This window comes from Sinocyclocheilus anshuiensis, unplaced genomic scaffold, assembly GCF_001515605.1.
Source record: "Sinocyclocheilus anshuiensis isolate Anshui unplaced genomic scaffold, SAMN03320099.WGS_v1.1 scaffold446, whole genome shotgun sequence".
In the NCBI taxonomy this organism is placed as follows: Eukaryota; Metazoa; Chordata; class Actinopteri; order Cypriniformes; family Cyprinidae; genus Sinocyclocheilus; species Sinocyclocheilus anshuiensis.
In genome coordinates, this window is record NW_015544247.1 from 1,537,075 (window position 1) to 1,550,566 (window position 13,492).

Genomic DNA, 13,492 nt, shown 5'->3' on the forward strand with positions numbered 1-13,492 from the left:
ATGTGTCTGTAGAGACAGAAGAGATCAACTTCCTCCCTATGTTGGCATGAATAATTTGGAGACTCAGTTCATTAATACTTTATGATTGCGGTAATATTTCATAGCTACACAGCCAGTCATAAGACTCCATTTAAAGCTATAATAATACAGTGCTATTTTCAGAACAGTTTGCTTCCTCTCTGCTTCAGTGCTAAGCACATATTACAGCAAAAGATAATCTATGTCCGATAGGCAAGTATATATACAGTCGTGGTCAGAATTATTGGCACCCTTGGTAAATATGATCAAAGAAGGCTGTGAAAATAAATCTGCATTGTTAATAATTTTGATCTTTTATTAAAAAAATTCACATAAATCTAACCTTTCATTGGAGAATAAGAATTTAAAATGGGGGGAAATATCATTATGACATAAATGTTTTTCTCTAATACACATTGGACACAATTAACGGCACCCTTTTATTCAATGCTTTTTGAAACCTCCATTTGGCATAATAACAGCTCTGAGTTTTCTCCTATAATGCCTGATGAGGTTAGAGAGCACCTGACAAGAGATCAGAGACAATTCCTTCATCCAGAATCTTCTCCTCTTCAGTTCACCCACTCATTTTCTATAGGGTTCAGGTCAGGGAACTGGAATGGCCATAGCAGAAGCTTGGTTTTGTGCCCAGTGACCCATTTTTGTGTTGTTTTTAAGGTTTGTTGTAGGATTATTGTCCGGTTGGAAGATCCAAACATGGCCCATTATAAGATTTCTAACAGAGTCAGTCACTTTTTGATTTTTTATCTGTTGGTATTTAATAGAATCAAAGATGCTCCTATGCATCTATCTAAACAAGATGTCCAGGACCTCCAGCAGAAATATAGGCCCACAACATTAAAAACACAGCAATATATTTCATTCAGGGGTACTTTTTATCCCTGTGTGCACCAAACCCATCTTGAGTGTTTGTTGCTAAAAAAATATATAAGCTTTTATATATATATATATCTCCACCTGGCTCTGAATGGGCATGTGTCAAGTCAAGGCTGTGAGTATGTATATAGGCAAGTAGAACAATGGGTGATGCCTTAAAAATATGATATTCAACCAGACTTTTCTTTTAAACAAAATAAAACCAATATGAGCAGACTGTAATGTAAATAAACAAGTCATTCTAGGATTAAAACGGAAGCAATAAGGTGATGTCTGAGGTAGTCAACACGTAGCTACAACATAAATGACAATTACATCTCCAACTAATAAAAAAAAATCCAGCATTATGAAATACAGCTAATGTATTACAGTTTAAACTAAGGGCTTTCTATTTTAATGCATTTTAAAATGTCATTTATTCCTGTGATAGCAAAGCTGAATTTTCAGCACTCATTACTCCAGGCTTCAGTGTCACATGATCAAATCATTCTAATATATGATGATTCCACATCATCATCATCATCTTACCATGCCGCTGTCAGTGCCGTGCAGGTCAGCGTCAAATGCTCCACCACCCAGAGACTTCTTATCCTGCGTGTCGATCAGCTGACTAACACTCCGATGCAAGGAATTCTGGGAATAGGCACGGCTGAGCTGGCTCTGGCTGGGAACACGCAGCACAGACATGCTGACCTGATAGCTGTGGTTGCTGGTGCCTCCGATTTTAGTGTCAGTCAAACCCTGATCACAACACACACATAACTGCACACCCAGTCTGTCAATCACATGCAGCAGAGACGGTCAAATCCAACTGATGAGCAAACGTCAAAAACAAGCCATTGAATGAGAAGGGTTGTGCATTAATACATATTGCAACCACATTCTGCATGCACTGCCACTCAACAACAGCAAAACAAAACCCAAAGCATGATGGAAAGTGAATGCTATCTCTAGTAAGTGGTGCTTGAACGTGCAAATAGAACAAAAGACATTCATGTCTGTAGCACGAATGCTTACACATAAGTATTTGTAATTAGTATAAGAAACAGTAATTGTGACAGTTGCCTTAGCAAGTACCACTAATGAGGAAAAAGGCAAAACATGCCAATGCAGCAGGCTATAGTGATAATCTATACTGAAATACATCCCAGAGAGCCTGTACCTCAGTGCGCATGGCAAAACTCTTTAGTGTTATACTGCAGGAGGAGTCCGGTATATTGTCCAACTGGGAAGAGGAGAGAGAGAGAGAAGAACAGGCTTACCATCAGTGCATCGGGCTGAAGCAGAGCACTAGAAGCATGGTTAGAGCAGAGTTCAGAGGAAGGTCTCTGGAGCAGCCAGAACAGCGCAGGACAGAGAGAGTTAAAAGACACACAGCAGATTTCAAGAGAAAGGCCACAGTTTAAAGGAACAGTTCACCCAAAAATCTAAATTTGCTGAAACTGGACTCACTCGCAGACTATCCAAGATGTAGATGAGTTTTTTTCTTCATCAGAACAGATTTGGAGAAATGTAGCATTACTTCAGTTCACAATTTATTGATGGACTGAAGCCGTGTGGATTATTGTGATGTTTTTATCAACTCTCATTCTGACGGCACCTATTCACTGCTGATGATCCATTGGTGAGCAAGTGACGAAATGCAATGGAAATCTCATCTACATCTTGGATGGCCTGAGGGACTTTAAGCAAATTTTCTATTTTGGGTCAACCATTCCCTTAAATGTTGGGAGTGTTTATCTGACTCTTAGCAACCAGACAGCAGCCAAGGCTAAATTTGTTTGATCAAACTTTACAGGAAAAACAGTCAAATATTATTAACATTTTCTATTTTAATACATTAAAAAATAATATATTTTCGTGAAGGCAAAGCTGAACTGTCAGTAGCCATTAATCCAGTCTTCTGTGTCACATGAACCTTCAGAAATCATTCTAATATGCTGATTTGGTGCACAAGAAACATCTCTTACTATTAATTTTGTAATTTTTCTGGAAATTGTCATGCTTTTTTTCAGGATTCTATGATGAATAGAAATAATCTTTTGTAACTCTATAAATGTTTTTACTGTCACTTTTGATCAATTCAATACTTTTATTCAAAACCTTACTGACCCTAAACGTTAGAGCGGTAGTGCATAAATAGTAAGACTAATAAACTAATCTGAACAGTCATTGCCTTTATGACTAAGCCACTGCCATACAATTGCAGTAGGAAGAGCAGTGTTATCACCCCCTCTTCTGGACATTTTAAGGAAGTGCACGTTGCAGCTTTGAGCGTAAACCTCTACAGTCTAACATACATACGCCTATGCAAATTGATTAAAAAATGGTAGAACGTTAGAGCAAGCGTTACAGACCTAGTGAATTTCCAATTAGAAAACAATTTTCTCTCACCAGATAGGTGTCATTAGGTGGATACTTGGTACTTCTCCTCTGAAGGGGCACTATTGGAGGTCTCTCCCTGATGAAGGGGGGCTTGCTTAGGGCTCTTCTCAGCACCAGACCCATTAACAGAGCATTTCGATGAAGATTATGAGTTTGCAACACTGCCCTGAGAGAATGGAGATATTGCCCAATCACCAGCCAGGCCGGAGTAAACGTACCTATACCAGCGGCCGTGCTGTATTTAATGACAGGAGAGCTGGCACTGCCGCTGTCAGTGGTGCAGGTAACTTGAAATGCAAAGGCTGAAGAGAAAAGCGACAAAAGAGATTATGAGAAAAGGGCACAATGAAAAAGAACCAGTGAGCTTCACAATAAGACAGAAAAAAATCAGTCCCAGGCCGAGGTCATAGTATAACCCTATGGGCATACTTTTATCAGAGGTGCGTGGGATGTGCAGTGAGCTGTGGAAGCCACTGTAGATGTGCAGGTTGTTCTCGGTTAGGCTGTATTCTCTCAGAGGCCCGTTCAGAGAGAAAGAGCCGCTCCAGTCCACAAACACTGTGGTAAGGTTACTGTGCACCACAAATGACTCCTTATACTGAGGAGCTACAAAGAAACAGCAAGAGAGGGGTTTGACTTAGGTGCCATAACAATTTAAGAATTTTAGATGGTAATAGGAATGACTTGTATGGCATTTATAATTAGTTAGCAACATTTAACCAGAGCCATACGAGAGTCCCGAAGAGAGTCCTTACGTAGAGTGTGGTGATGGAGACCGAGTCAGACACAGTGCTGCCCATGTTATTGTAGGACACTACACACAGTTCATAGTTGGCATAGGGCAGTAGGCCAGAGATGTTGAAGCTCTGCCCCAGTCCAAAGAATGTGATTTCCACAGGGCCGATGACACAGCTTACAGGGAGGGACAGGCTGCAGCGGCTGAGGACAGGAAGATCGCACATGGAGCTCACAGCTACAGAGATGAAAATGAAAGGGACAAATATGCTATAGTACTACCTTAATACACTACCATTCAAACGTTTGGGGTGAGGATGATTTCTTTTAAAAAGTGACAACAAAGACTTGTTACAAAAAAGGATTCCACAAATATTATACGCAGCACAACTGTTTTCAACCTTGATAATAATAATAATAATAATAAAGTTTCATGAGCACCAAATCAACAGAATGCATTTTGAATGCAGAATGAATTTTGATGGATCATGTGACATGGAATGGCTGCTAAAAATTCAGCTTTTTTGCTGAATAATATATTTTTTTAATAATTTACATTTGAAAATATATTAAAATAGAAAACTGTTATTTTAAATTGTAATCATATTTAATATTATAGTTTGACTTTACTTTGATTAAATAAATGCAGCATTGGTGAGCATGTAAGAGATTACTTTCAAAAACATAAAAAAAATGACTCGACCTCAAACTTTTGAACAGTAGTGTACATACAAAGTTTTAATAGAGGTGAACAAAATCAAGCAAATATCAATACTTAGATGTGACATTCATATTTTGTGATGACACAGAATTTTAATTGTCATATCTTAATGGTGAAGTGGGTAATTTCCATGCTGCTAATGGCACCAAATAGATTTGCAAGAGTAATAAAATGTTTTCAAACACTTCCTCAGTCTGCCATTGCTTATAAAAAGAGTCCTGGAGTCCTGCCCAAACTAATTCCATTGGTTGTTGCGTTGCTAGGCTAAACTGCTCAAATGAACAGGGCAATATTTTGAAACTTTGAATACTTGAGAAAATATTTTAACGCTGTATAAGCAACACACTTCACCCTTAAATATTAATAAAGAATTTTAGCATAATCATGATTATAGTAAGTTATCTATTTTTTATATTATGCATTATGCATATATATTATGCATATATATTATATTATTTTTCTGTGAGATCTGTACCTTTCAATGATGCCATTGGGCTGAAGAGGCATGTTCCACTCCACCAGAGCTGAGCGAGAATTGAGCGCGACTAGATGTGGCGGGGGCTGCTGGGCCGGGGCAGAGGCCTGGGTGCGGAGCTCACTTAAGGGACCTCGGCTGCAGCACAGGAAGCAGGTGCAGGCCTCCACACCTACAGAATACACAGTGAAGGGCCTAAGACCGTGGAGAGTCTGCTAGTGGGACGTCCCCTCAGACAGCTGCAGGCACAGAAAAGAAAGCGCTTGTTCCAGTTTTGTACTATAAATTCGAATAATCTAAATTCTTAGTCGCTTATATGTAATTGTTATATACTGTATATGTATATGTTATGTATAAGTAAGAATAAATATATTGCACTTGATGTACCAGCTGGTATGAGTCTTTGTTTTGTGTGAAGACTCTGTAGAGGCTAACCATGCCATTTGGCTTGGGTGGGCTGATATCCACCACAGCTGAGGTGGCGTGGATGTGCAGGATTTTTAGGCGGGCTCAACCCCTCTGGAGGAGCTGGACCTGTGTGACCTTGAGCCCAGGGGCTACCAGCACGACCTGCTGAGTTTGCAGCCCACACCTAGATAGTCAAAATTAAATAACACATGAAATCAGGTATTTATATATATATATGTATATATATTAATACCTGTAGAAATCTATAATAAATTTATAAAATAAAAATATATAATAAAATGCTATATTATTATTATTATTATAACTCATAGTAAACATATTCAGTGGTGGCCAGAATTATTAGAACACTTGGCATATTTAAAAGGTTTCAGTTGTTTTTGTTGAATTGGCCACATACCCATAAAACGAACTAGTGCCGAAACTACCTGCGACGGAAGGAATCTGCTGGAACATTGAAAATGATGGACTGGCCTCCTCAAAGTCCAGACCTCAACCCCATCGAGCAAATGTGGGGATAGTTGGAAAATAAACTGGACAGATCTACTCAACCCCATCGAGCAAATTTGGGGCGAGTTGGAAAATAAACTGGACAGATCTAGTGTACATTTAAAGGAAAGCCTTTGGCTTGAGTTGCAGAAGCACGGGATAACATCAGTGTTGAAGTTCTCAGGAAATATATTGACACATGAAATCATGTTTTGGAGGCAAAAAAGGTCAATATTTTCAGATCTGTCAGGTGCTCTAATAATTTCGGCCTCCACTTTATAAAAAGCAGTTTAAACTACTTCATAGGACAGAATGTGCACAAAAAAAAAAACAAAAAAAATTTTTAATGAAAAATGACAGTAAAAGCACAAAATAAATAAAAATGAGGAAGTGGGAATATGGATATAATGGCAAAAAAAGAAAAGAAAATGAAAATAATGAAAAACTAACTCACAAAAACAACAACAACAACAAACTCTTTGTATTAAACTTGGGGAGGGGGTTTTGGGATTCCATTTAGCTAAAAACTTCAGCACTCATAATACATTTTTGATTTTGCCGTCACCCCTCTGTTGTTCCAACTGTCCGTAGGCAGAAATACAAAAATTGCAGGAGCTCAATCTGTAGTTTTAACAAAAACCCGGAGCTGTCAAAAGTTTTGCATCATCTAGAGAGCACACATTGTTCATTTTCATATACTACTGACATAAAGCTGGCTGAAAAAAATCCTTTACATTTATTTCACAACAATTTAGCATGTTTGAGAGCTTCTTCTCTTTTTTACTATTTGCTAGACCACAGCTCCAACATGTATCATAAGACCATAGACAACTAGTATAGATATGCACAAGAAAAGAAAGGAACTTTAGTGTGCAAAGCTACAGGTGAGTGTATGGAGTCGCCTGTGGTCTCTCTCACACCTGCAGGGCCGATATAAGACTGGCTCTGATACCCACACCGGCTCTGAAATGGCCCAGCAGACAGAACGGAGACTCGGCACCATCCTCCTCTTAAAGAGGAGTCATCTTCACCTGATGAACCCACCTGGCGCCTTTTGCAAAAGGAAACTACCCATTCAACTACTTTGAGGAGTCAGTAGTCTTACGCTCTAGAAGCCCTGCTGTCATTAATAGCCAAAACATTAGCATCCATTACAGAATCACTCCAGCCTGAATCTACATGAAAATTAAATTTCACCTTCATCAAGGAGTAAATGAACACATGGAAAGGTGAAGTAATCTTATTTACTAGACGAGCTGTTTGTATAATTACACAGGAAGAGTAGGAAAAGGTCAGCTGGGGTCGCTATTTGCATGAGTAAGTAATTTGTAGATTGTCAGTTATAATAGCAGCGGCAGATGGATGTTCCTGTGGATAGGGTTAAATTAGCCTCAATAATAGGCAATTACACCGTGATCAATCCAGATGATAGATCTAAGTGGCAATTCACATGGACTGCACGAGACACTGGCTGATTTCACATTCCCATACGAACCCATTCCACAGTAAAAGCACAAAATAAATAAAAATGAGGAAGTGGGAATATGGATATAATGGCAAAAAAAGAAAAGAAAATGAAAATAATGAAAAACTAACTCACAAAAACAACAACAACAACAAACTCTTTGTATTAAACTTGGGGAGGGGGTTTTGGGATTCCATTTAGCTAAAAACTTCAGCACTCATAATACATTTTTGATTTTGCCGTCACCCCTCTGTTGTTCCAACTGTCCGTAGGCAGAAATACAAAAATTGCAGGAGCTCAATCTGTAGTTTTAACAAAAACCCGGAGCTGTCAAAAGTTTTGCATCATCTAGAGAGCACACATTGTTCATTTTCATATACTACTGACATAAAGCTGGCTGAAAAAAATCCTTTACATTTATTTCACAACAATTTAGCATGTTTGAGAGCTTCTTCTCTTTTTTACTATTTGCTAGACCACAGCTCCAACATGTATCATAAGACCATAGACAACTAGTATAGATATGCACAAGAAAAGAAAGGAACTTTAGTGTGCAAAGCTACAGGTGAGTGTATGGAGTCGCCTGTGGTCTCTCTCACACCTGCAGGGCCGATATAAGACTGGCTCTGATACCCACACCGGCTCTGAAATGGCCCAGCAGACAGAACGGAGACTCGGCACCATCCTCCTCTTAAAGAGGAGTCATCTTCACCTGATGAACCCACCTGGCGCCTTTTGCAAAAGGAAACTACCCATTCAACTACTTTGAGGAGTCAGTAGTCTTACGCTCTAGAAGCCCTGCTGTCATTAATAGCCAAAACATTAGCATCCATTACAGAATCACTCCAGCCTGAATCTACATGAAAATTAAATTTCACCTTCATCAAGGAGTAAATGAACACATGGAAAGGTGAAGTAATCTTATTTACTAGACGAGCTGTTTGTATAATTACACAGAAAGAGTAGGAAAAGGTCAGCTGGGGTCGCTATTTGCATGAGTAAGTAATTTGCAGATTGTCAGTTATAATAGCAGCGGCAGATGGATGTTCCTGTGGATAGGGTTAAATTAGCCTCAATAATAGGCAATTACACTGTGATCAATCCAGATGATAGATTTAAGTGGCAATACACACGGACTGCACGAGGCACCGGCTGATTTCACATTCCCATCTGATCCCGTTCCACTGCCAAAGTGACGACTAGACGTTTGTATAATTACACAGGAAGAGTAGGAAAAGGTCAGCTAGGGTCGCTATTTGCATGAGTAAGTAATTTGTAGATTGTCAGTTATAATAGCAGTGGCAGATGGATGTTCCTGTGGATAGGGTTAAATTAGCCTCAATAATAGGCAATTACACTGTGATCAATCCAGATGATAGATTTAAGTGGCAATACACACGGACTGCACGAGGCACCGGCTGATTTCACATTCCCATCTGATCCCGTTCCACTGCCAAAGTGACGACTAGACGTGTCAAAGCGCAAAGGTGGCGACGGAGGTGTGACAGAAGAGAAAGAGGGCGGTCACAAAACAGCCTCTTGTCACCCAAAGAGAGAAAAGGTCACGTTGGCAGGAAGACAGTGAGGAGGAAAGAGTGACGGTTCGCTTGTGCGGCGTTATGAATGCGCACAGGACAAAGAAATGTGATAACCTTAATTTCTCACTGATAAATCATTCCGATTCTCAGATAGGAATTTGGTGAAAAGAGATATGGCCGCTACATTTTAAAGTGGAGTCAGCCAGGACATCTTCATGCCCTTGTATCGGCGCAGATGTTTTATTGCCACCGAAGCACTTGCATACAGAGCTGTAATTAACGCGGGAAAATAAAACTATTTCATGAGCGAGCTCTAATGGATGTGGGTGTACACCGCTAGGGCCGATTCTGCCCGGAGACAGGCTCTCATTGGCTGTGGCCACGCCCCCAGTCATGGACACGGGGCCAAAAGTTCCCTTTTCTGTTATGAGCACTAGGCTAATTAAGATTTGACATAAAAGTGTCAATAAAATATGTAGCCTCTTAACATGGGATGGGTTTGATTTCACAGGGATACATGCCCTTGTGTGAGAACGAGTAAAATGAAACACAACAAAAAGGGAGACAACTCCATGACATTAGGACAAGAACATTAAAGAAAGTGGTAGTCCTGACTCCTTCAAACACACAAACGATCAACAAACAGCGATTTAGACTGTTAAATAAGCAGACGTAGACATAAGCTCAATGACGCTTCCAGGATAGTTAGCAACCTCCCCGGGGAAAGCCAATAGCATTAAAAGGTCTTTCCAATACTTGTACATATGGGAGGCCTAACAGCTAATTCAATGGCTTCGATCGTAATCGTCAGCATTCAGCCAGGCCCAGATTAATGGCCCTGTCGCTTGTCCGTCATCAATCAGCTCCGCCCGCCAGCTGTCATAAATTACCGCTCATAAATAAGATGGAACAATCAGGCAAACTCTATCAATTTAGTCCTGATCAGCCCACGCCTCTCAGGCCTGACAGTCAAATGCTAATGTTATTTTGCTCCAAAAGCTAGGCTGTCAATTAAGAAAGGTCTCGTAAGGCGACGGCGGTGCGATGAATATAGTGAGTTAGATTAAACGCCTGTCTGTCTGAATGAGAGAGTATAGATGAGCAGAACGTTAAACACAACAGCAACAAATAATCATGCTAATTAAATATTCCTTGAGGACAAGTTTATATGGCAGATTTAATCATTGTAAGACTTTAGCTGGCAGTACTTCCTCCAACCACTAGGGGGTCACACTCCTGCCATGACCAGCAGCATTACTCCCAGCCACAAGGGGGATGTCTGCTGCCTGCAATCTTCCTCCCAGTTGCCAGGGGGCAACCATTGGCAAGAACTCTCAGCTCTGCTTAGCAATTATTGTTGATGATACTCACCTGTGTAGGGCCCTATTTAAGTTTGCCTTTAGCCATTGTGTTTTGTTCAGTCTTGAGCCTACCTACCTGTGTATCCTGTTGCTAACCGTGAGTCTTTTGTAAGCCATTGTGCTTGTTTTTGTTTTCTCCTTTTTGTGACTATTGGAAGCCTTGCTTCTGGTTTTGTTTGTACTTTGTTCCTTGTTTTTTTAATCTCTACAAGTAAAAATTCTCGTCTCCGTGAGATTTTGTCATTCCTCTGCACTTGGGAAAACTTCTAGAAAATCCTCAACCTGGAGTTAGCTCACTCAGGAAGAGGGCCAGCTCTGTGTCCAGGAGATCAGGGTTCTAGCCCAGCTAAGACAACACTCAAGATTATTTGTCTATAGTCTGGCTGTCCTTGCATCTATATCATTACAGCAAGACTGAACCAAAGATGGACCCAGCAGAGAGTTAAAGTCCTTCATCAAACGTGGAGAGAATATTATGTGAGCTCACCAATCATGATTCTATTCACCATCATGAACGGATACTCACGGAAATACTGCAGCGTTTGGACTCTCTAGCCTTGCCCCAAAATCCCCCGTCTCAGGAGGTTCTTGAGTTACCTACGCCACTGCCCATCCTTCCTCAACCTCAACCAATTCCAGTGGGCCCTCTTCTTGAGCCCTTCTTGGGCTACCACCTCCTGAAAGATATGGAAATATCAGGGGTTGTCGAGGTTTTGTCACCCAATGCTCTCTAGCCTTCCAACTGCAACCCAGTAGTTTTCCTACAGAGGGCAGTCGGGTGGCTTATATCATCACTTTATTAACCGGAAGAGCTTTGGAATGGGCTACGGCTCTCTTAGAGCATCATTCACCATTTACTTCTGACTCTGAGCAATTCCTAGCAGATTTGTATTTCTCGTCTCCGTGAGATTTTGTCATTCCTCTCTAGACTTGGGTCTAGAAAATCCTCAACCTGGAGTTAGCTCACTCAGGAAGAGTGCCAGCTCTGTGTCCAGGAGATCAGGGTTCTAGCCCAGCTAAGACAACACTCACGATTATTTGTCTATAGTCTGGCTGTCCTTGCATCTGTATCATTACAATCATGTTTAGTTGCATGATTACGCTAAAATATTATGTATCATAAGAATAAAGTATGAAGTATCACAAAGTCTAGAGGGATGATTTCATATTCAGGATGCATCATGCTAAAAACTAAACTTGCTAAAACTAAAACTATTCAAAATTGTTTTCATTAATTGAAATAAAGCTGAAATAAAATAACAAATTATATAAATATTAGATGAAAAACTTAAAAATCTTAAATGAAAATGAGAAATTTAGTCTTGGCAACTAGCAGAAATAAAACAGGTCTAAGTTACTAAAAAAGTACTGAAATGATTAAAACTGTATAACTTAAAAAATAAAAAGCTAAATAGAACTATTTAAAAAAAAAAAAGAAATGCACTTAATAAAATGATTAAAACAAACTAAAATTAAACTGAAAATATAAAACTAAAAGCCAATTCAGAATACTAATAAATAATATAATATAAATAGTACACTGTAGTATTTATATTATTGTATAAATAACACTGACTTAAAGCAACGACCCACTGTAGCAATCATTCAGAACACCTTAGCAAATTTATAGTCTCAGCCTATATGAATAGCAAATGTATAGTCTCACGCCCACGGACCGTTGGCTAAACGTCTGATGCATATGGCACACAAAAGTGGAAACACTTCAGGAGTTTCTAAGTCGTCGTCGGATTGGTTGAATTATACAGGATTTCCGGGAGACGTGCGTGTCGCGTTCTTTAACGTTCCGCCTGGAAACAAAGATGCCATGACACCAAACCCCCTCACGAAAGAAGAAAGCCGTCGTGTTTACAACTATGACGACGAGCGCTTATCAGGATCAACTAAATGCTGGATTTTCAAGAGTATGTGAAATATTTAAAGTTCGCGGCACAGAATCTTTAAAATACGTCCGAGAGTTTTACACACCGGTCTGTTATTGTGGCGACATTTCCACGCCCCGAAACGATGAACGAAACGAACTATGACTGGTTGTTTGACATGTCGGTCAAACGGCCTCATGGTTGGGCCTTGGCCAATGAAAGCTGCCATGGATTCCAGACCTTCAGCCATCAGTCTGAAGGTCTGGCTACGCGAGACTAGCAAATGTATGGCAACCCTCTGTCAACTATCCACAAGCTTACAGACAAGAGTCACATTTTCTTGAGAAAATATAACAAGTCTGTTCAGTCTTTGTGTAATATAATAATTTAGGTATAAAAAGTTCAAATCAAATGCACCAATGACAGTAAATTCTGAAATTTGGAGTGTAAAATACATCTGAGTGAAATGAGAAACAGCGATGTGACCTGGTATTCGTAGGCTGTGTAGGGCAGGAGTTTGTTCTGTGCCATGTTTCATCAGTGCCATTTTTTATTTTGATTTTGAATATTTAGGAATATAAACATAATTTATGTGCTTATCTTAGTAAAACGTGCTGTTATTTATCAACAGTATAGACAACGGACTAAAGGTTTTCTCCTTCAGAAGGTCACCAGCGATGGACTGAAGGAGAAAAGGGAGAGAAGAGAGGAGAGCAAGAGCAAGAGAATAAAGGGAAGGTCGTCTGAAAGAGGCAATGAGTGGCGAGTTGATAATGTTGATGAACCATTATCATCACCCCACTTATCTGGATTTTCACTTCAACATACGTATACAGCTCCAGACTTTAGTCATCCCTCATTTGAGTGCCTCCTTCTTCTGACCGTCTTTGTCTATGCCAAGGATGGAAACATTAGAAAAGGCTCAAGGTTGACTCCCTCCCCCTTTAAGATTCTCTCTCTCTCCTTTTCTTCCTTCGCTCATTTGGTTTTATCAGTGTGTCTGTCTTTGGTGCAGCAACTGAAAAAGTCTGACCAGCTAATTTAGGTTTGCAGCTAGACCATATAACAAGAAAATATCTACTTCCAATTCTATTTAAAGATG

At 39.8% G+C, this 13,492-nt stretch overlaps 1 pseudogene; it reads right to left on the reverse strand.

Annotated features, from left to right (window-relative positions):
• Positions 1–1,434: 1,434 nt before the first annotated feature.
• Positions 1,435–13,492, reverse strand: part of LOC107697660 (usherin-like) — a 241,341-nt pseudogene continuing 229,283 nt past the window's right edge.